The sequence below is a fragment of the Crocuta crocuta genome, unplaced genomic scaffold (genome assembly GCF_008692635.1).
Source record: "Crocuta crocuta isolate KB4526 unplaced genomic scaffold, BGI_CrCroc_1.0 scaffold1391, whole genome shotgun sequence".
Taxonomy (NCBI): domain Eukaryota; kingdom Metazoa; phylum Chordata; class Mammalia; order Carnivora; family Hyaenidae; genus Crocuta; species Crocuta crocuta.
In genome coordinates this window covers 207,108-214,440 of record NW_027532660.1, presented here as the reverse complement: position 1 = coordinate 214,440, position 7,333 = coordinate 207,108, and the positions used below count along the sequence as shown (strand labels likewise).

Below are 7,333 nucleotides of genomic sequence, written 5' to 3'. Positions count from 1 at the left end.
AGAGAGAGCGAGAGAGCAGGGAAGGGTCAGAGAGAGAGGGAGACAGAATCTGAAACAGGCTCCAGGCTCTGAGCTGGCTGTCAGCACAGAGCCCGACAGGGTGCTCGAACCCATGAACCATGAGATCATGACCTAAGTCAAAGTTGGACGCTTAAATGACTGAGCTACCCAGCTGATATAAGTCTTTTTTTCTATTTCATAGTTTATTATCAAGTTGGATTCTNCATGGCCAGATTTCATTGTTTCTCATCGCCATGTAGTATTCCATTGTATAGATAAACCACATCTTCTTGATCCATTCATCAGGTGATGGACGCTTAGGCTCTTTCCATGATTTGGCTATTATTGAAAGTGCTGCTATTAACATTGGGGTACATGTGCTTTTATGCATCAGCACTCCTGTATCCCTTGGGTAAATACCCAGCAGTGCTATTGCTGGGTCCTTGGGGAGTTCTAGTGTTAATTTTTTGAGGAACCTCCACACTGTTTTCCAGAAGAGCTGTACCAGTTTACATTCCCACCAACAGTGTAGGAGGGTGTCCATTTCTCCACATCCTCGCCAGCATCTATAGTCTTCTGATTTGTTCATTTTTGCCACTCTGACCGGCATGAGGTGGCATCTCAGTGTGGTTTTTATTCATATTTCCCTGATGATGAGTGACATTGAGTACGGTTACATGTGTCTGTTGGCCATCTGGATGTCCTCTTTGGAGAAGTGTCTGTTCATGTCTTCTGCCCATTTCTTCACTGGATTATTTGATTTTCAGGTGTGGAGTTTGGTGAGTTCCTTATAGATTTTGGATACTAGCCCTTTATCTGATATGTCATTTGCAACTATCTTTTTCCATTCTGTCAGTTGCCTATTAGATTTATTGATTGTTTTTCCTTGCTGTGCAGAAGCTTTTTATCTTGATGAGGTCCCAGTAGTTTATTTTTGCTCTTGATTCCCTTGCCTTTGGGGATGTGTCAAGTAAGAAGCTGCTGTGGTTAGGGACAAGGAGGTTGTTTTCTGCTTTCCCCTCTAGGGTTTTTATAGTTACCCGTCTCACATTCAGGTCTTTTATCCATTTTGAGTTTATTTTTGTTTATAGTGTGAGACAGTGATCCAGTTTCATTCTTCTGCATGTTGATGTCCAGTTGTCCCAGCACCATCTGTTAAAGAGGCTGTCTTTTTTCCATTGGATACTCTTTCCCGCTTTGTCAAAGATTAATTGGCCGTACATTTGTGGGTCCAATTCTGAGTTCTGAATTCTATTCCATTGGTATATGTGTCTGTTTCTGTGCCATAGATATCAGTCTTAAATGTCAGAGTTGTGAGGATGCATGGAACTGATATCAAACACCAGTCTTTCTATGTCAGGAACATTAAGGCTTATAGAATGTTGATCAGAAGCTGAATTTCTTAGAACATTTTTTTCATCATTCCTTTCCTTAGTCCCCACTGCCTATCCCATCACTACAAACTATTTCCCCTCATTTTTGAAGCCTTCTATGAGCAGCTCCAGACTATGATTCAGTCCCAAATGCAACCAGTGATCCAGCTAAATCTGTTCCTGACTTCCCTTATCACATATTCCATTTTTATCTTGGAATTTTCACTCATGTTATTATTCCTTTCCTAGAATGTACCTGCCCATCCCTCCCACAAATATCTAAGAGATCTCTCATTTTCCAAAACCCAACTCATGTTTCATTTCTTCAAGAAAGCTCTCCATTACTATTCTGGCCCACAATGACCTCTACTTTCTTGGCCTCTCTATTTTTAAGTCACTTTACATCTAAACCATACGGTTAAGGACTAAGTGCTCCTCTCTTTACAAAACAGTTCTTTCCACTCATTTATAGACATTTTGAAATAATCTCTTCTTTTATTTCCACAACTACTTCCCAACTCTTCTATGTCTCCAACCCTCCCACATCTATTCCATCAATGAATCCTTAAAAATTACTCTTCCATTTTCACCCTCACTCCCCTAGTCAAAGCCACCATCATCTCTCACGTGGAAAATTTCAAAAGTATACCAAGTGTCTTCTCTGCTTCTCCCCCTTCCTTTTTAAACCATTCCTCATACAGGACTCATGCTAATGTTTCTTTCATACTCAGAATGTAATCCAACCTCTTAACTATAGTCTACAAGACCCTACATAATATGACTCTTGCCAACTTGATATAATGTCAATCACTTTCCCAGCTTACCACAATCCAACTGTACTGATCTTTCTGACCCTTAGGAATCCATGCTTATTACCATCTTAGGACATTTGCACTTGCTCATCCCTCTGTTTGAAATATTCTGCTCAGAAAACTTTATATAGCTCTCTCCTCATTATTTAGGCCTTAGCTTAAATATCACATTCTCAAACAGGCATTCCTGATCATCCTGTCTAAAGGAATGAGTCTCCTAACATCACATCACTATATTTTATTTCCTTCATGGCATATATCACAATCTAAATTTATTTTATTGTTTTCTGTATGTTTTGATGTGTTTATTGTGGATCTTATTTGAGAATAAGAATCATTCTGTCTTTTCACCTTTATTCCCCAGTGTTAACACATTGAAAGTATGTAATAAATATGTTTTGAGTGAATCAATGTATGTACAAATAAATGTTTATATATGCTGCCCAAAAGTCATAGATCAGGGTTTGGTGTGGAGAAGAGAGTCTTATGATCACTGATGGGGAGGAAAACAAATAAAAGACGTTCTGGGAAGCCATGTGACTTTGTACTGGTACATTATCTAAAGTTTTTAATATGCACATTGTTATCCAAGCCACTTTTTCAACATTCTTCTGTCCTTGGAATCTGAACCTCCTCCTAACTCTTTTTTTTTTCTTTAATAGTTTATTATCAAATTAGTTTCCACATAACACTCAGTGCTCATCCCCACAAGTGACTCCTCCTAACTCTTTGAGCAGTTATTTTCTGGCCCCTTACTTCGGCTTCTCTTCTCCTTCTTACCTCTTAAATGTTGATTTCTGAATTAAGTTTTCTTTTCTATCACTTTATATGCTTATGGACATAAACTATGAGAACATTCAAATTTGCTCTCTATCCCGGACTTTATTTACAAGCTTTACACTTCTATCCATAACTACCTACTGTGAAATCCACACCACCTGTATTCAGCAGGAACTTAAAGATGTACATGCCCTCAAAATGAGTACTTTCTACCTAAACCTTATTACCCTGCCCTTGTTTATGTATTTGTTTATTTGGTTAATTGTGTCACCATATATAAGCTATAAACTTCGTGCATCTTTTATTCTTGCTCAGCCTCTCAGACAAGTTCTGTAATTTCTCTCTCAAATGTCCCTTAACTGTACCCCTTCTTCCCATATTGCTTCTAACCATTGGTAGACTCTCATCACCTCTTGCAGTAGCCTCCTATTTTATATCCCCTTAAGTCTTACTTCTCAGTATTCCTTCACAGGGATGCTAGTAGCATTTTTGCATGGGATTATTCTTCATTGTTTAAGACTGTCCTATATATTTCAGAAAGTTTTAGCCTCTCTGACTCCCACTTTTTAAATAATAGTATGACTCCCTCCATATCTCCTGTCATTGTGACAACTAAAAGTACTTCCACACATTTCCAAACACCTTTTAGCGTAATGCCTTGAGTTGAACATCACTGAATAAAATCAATTTATGTAACCTTATTCAGGCAGATGCTTCTTCCAAGTCACTACCGTAACCTTCCTGCTGCCTGTAATAATGCCCTCTTCACCAGCCATCCATTCCCTTTCCTTGCTGGGTAACAGTATACTCATACTTAAATGATCAGTTTGAATGCCTGAATCTCTAAGAAAGCTTTACTCCACAAGTCAGACAGAATTTGTTATAGCATGGTGTGTATTACCATAGTTCTTGGCATAATGATGTCATCATCTCCTTTCCACGTTAAGTATGAGCTGCCTAATTCATCTTAACATCCCTAGTATCTAGACCAGTAAGTGGAAGAAAACATATTAATTATGTTTTGTGAAAATATAATTGTAAAATAAAAGAAAAGAAGAGGTGAAGAATAAAAATGAAGAAAAAACAGAGAAGAGAACAGAGAGAGAGAAAAGATACAGATTGAAGGAAAAATGATAAAGAAGAAAATAGGAGGAAGGGAAAGGAAAAATAAATAAATAAAACAGAAAGGAAGACAAAGAAATTAAAAAAAGGGAGGAAATGGGAGGGAAGGTAAGCCAAAAAGGATGGAAAAACAAAGGAAGAAAGAAAAGGAGTAAAAAGAAGAGAAGAAAGGTAAGGGAAGGGAAAAAGAGAAAGAGAAAAGAAGAAAGAAGAGAGATAAAAATAATGGAAGAAGATGAAAAATAAGAAAAGGCAAAGTAAGATACATAAAAATAGATGGAAGTGAAAGAAGGAAAGAATGAACAAATTAAGAGGGATAAGAAATGAGAGATAAAAATACACAAGAAAGGCAACAATTAATAAAATTAAAAGGCAGCCTACAGAATGGGAGAAGATATTTTCAAATGACATCTGATAAAGAGTTAGTAGCCAATACCTTATAAAGAACTTATCAAACTCAAAACCTCCCAAAATAAATAATCCAGTTAAGAAATGGCAGAAGACATGAACAGACATTTTTCCAAAAAAAGACATCCAGATGGCTAACAGACACATGAAAAGGTGCTCAACATCACTCATCAGCAGGGAAATACAGATCAAAACCACGATGAGATACCATCACACACCTGTCAGAATGACTAAAATGAACAACACAGGAATCTACAGATGTTGATGAGGATAGGGAGAAAGGGGAACCCTCTTGCATCATTGGTGGGAGTACAAAGTGGTGCAGCCACTCTGGAAAACAGTATGGAAGTTACTAAATAAGTTAAAAATAGACCTACCCTAAGACCCAGCAATTACACTACTAAGCATTTACCCAAAAGATACAAAAGATACAGATTCAAAGGGGCACATGCACTCCGATGTTTACAGAAGCATTATCAACAATTGTCCAACTATGGAAAGAGCTCAAATGTCCATGTAGAACTTAAATNAGGGATATATGCACCCCAATGTTTAAAGTAAGCTTTACCTACAATAGCCAAATTATAGAAAGATCCTAAATGTCCATCGACTTATGAATGAATAAAGAAGATGTGAGGTGCTGTACACACACAGACACACAGACACACACACACACACACACACACACACAGACACACACATTGTATCATATATAATGGAATATTATTCAGCCATCAAAGATAATGATATCTTGTCATTTGCAACAATGTGTATGGAGCTAGAGTGTATTATGCTAAGTGAAATAAGTCAGAGAATATATAAATTTATATGTATATCATCTTCTTTATGCATTCATTAGTGGATGGACATTTGGGCTCTCTCCATAGTTTGACTACTGTTAATAATGCTGCTGTAAACTATGGGGTGCATGTGCCTCTTCGAATCTGTACTTTTATATCTTTTGGGCAAATACCTAATAGTGCAATTCCTGGGTCATAGGATTGTTCTATTTTTAATTTTTTGAGTTACATTCCAAACTATTCATCAGATTGGCTTCACCAGTTTGCATTCTGACCAATGGTACAAGAGGGTTCTGCTTTCTCCACATTCTCACCAATAGCTGTTGTTTCTTGAGTTATTAATTTTAGCCATTTTGACAGGTATGAGGTGATATCTCACCATGGATTTTATTTGCATTTCCCTGATGATGAGTAATGTTGAACATCTTTTCATGTGTCTGTTAGCCATTCAGATGTCTTCTTTGGAAAACTGTCTTCATGTCTTCTGCCCATTTCTTTTTTTTTAATGTTTTATTTACTTCTGAGAGACAGCATGAGCAGGGGAGGGTCAGAGAGAGAGGGAGACGCAGAATCTGAAACAAGTTCCAGGCTCTGAGCTAGCTGTCAGCATAGAGCCCGACGCGTGGCTCAAACCCACGAACTGTGAGATCATGACCTGAGCCGAAGTTGGATGCCCAACCGACTGAGCCACCCAGGTGCCCCATTTCTTTCTTTTTTTTCAATATAGTTTATTGTCACATTGGTTTCCATATAACACCCAGTGCTCATCCCAACAAGTGCCCTCCTCCATNTTCCCTGATGATGAGTAATGTTGAACATCTTTTCATGTGTCTGTTAGCCATTCAGATGTCTTCTTTGGAAAACTGTCTTCATGTCTTCTGCCCATTTCTTTTTTTTTAATGTTTTATTTACTTCTGAGAGACAGCATGAGCAGGGGAGGGTCAGAGAGAGAGGGAGACGCAGAATCTGAAACAAGTTCCAGGCTCTGAGCTAGCTGTCAGCATAGAGCCCGACGCGTGGCTCAAACCCACGAACTGTGAGATCATGACCTGAGCCGAAGTTGGATGCCCAACCGACTGAGCCACCCAGGTGCCCCATTTCTTTCTTTTTTTTCAATATAGTTTATTGTCACATTGGTTTCCATATAACACCCAGTGCTCATCCCAACAAGTGCCCTCCTCCATGCCTATCACCCATTTTCTCCTCTCCCCCACCCTCTATCAACCCTCAGTTTGTTCTCAGTATTTAAGAGTCTCTTATACTTTGCCTCCCTCTCTCTCCTTAATTATTTTTTCCCCTTCCTCACCCCTATGGTCCTCTGTAGTCTTTCTCTGCCTGACTAATTTCACTTAGCATAATACTCTCGAGTACCATCCATGTTTCTACAAATAGCCAGATTTCATTCTTTCTTATTGCCATGTAGTATTACATTGTATAGATAAACCACATCTTCTTGGTCCATTTGTCAGCTGATGGACATTTAGGCTCTTTTCATGATTTGTCTATAGTTGAAAGTGCTGCTATGAACATTGGGGTACATGTGCTCTTATGCATCAGCACTCCTGTATCTATTGGATACATTCCTAGCAGTGCTATTGCTGGGTCATAGGGGAGTTCTACTGTTAGTTTTTTGAGGAACCTTCACAAGTTTTCCAGAGTGGCTGCACCAGTTATCTGCTCATTTCTTAACTGGTTTATTTGTTTATGTGTTTTAAGTTTAATATGTTCTTTATATATTTTGGACACTAATCTTTTATCAGCTATGTTACCTGAAAATATGTTCTCCCATTCCATATGCTGTCTTTTAGGTTTTTTTTTTCCTTCACTGTAAGAAGCTTTTTATCTTGATGAGTTCCCAATAGTTCACATTTGCTTTTGTTTCCCTTGCCCTCAGCGACGTTTCTAGTAAGAATTGCTCTGGCTGAGGTCAAAAAGTCCAGTGGTGAAAATTCTGTAGGATTTTGAAGGTTAGTGTTTCTTATATTAAGCTGTATTTTTTTCAATCTGATATTTTCTGTTATTAACATGAACCATGTGG

At 38.1% G+C, this 7,333-nt stretch overlaps 1 protein-coding gene across 1 annotated transcript in view; it reads right to left on the bottom strand.

Moving 5' to 3' along the window:
* Nucleotides 1-7,333, bottom strand: part of HEPH (hephaestin) — a gene marked incomplete at its 3' end in the record, with an annotated part of 48,311 nt that overhangs the window by 4,306 nt on the left and 36,672 nt on the right. The gene's annotated exons all lie outside the window — the stretch shown is intronic.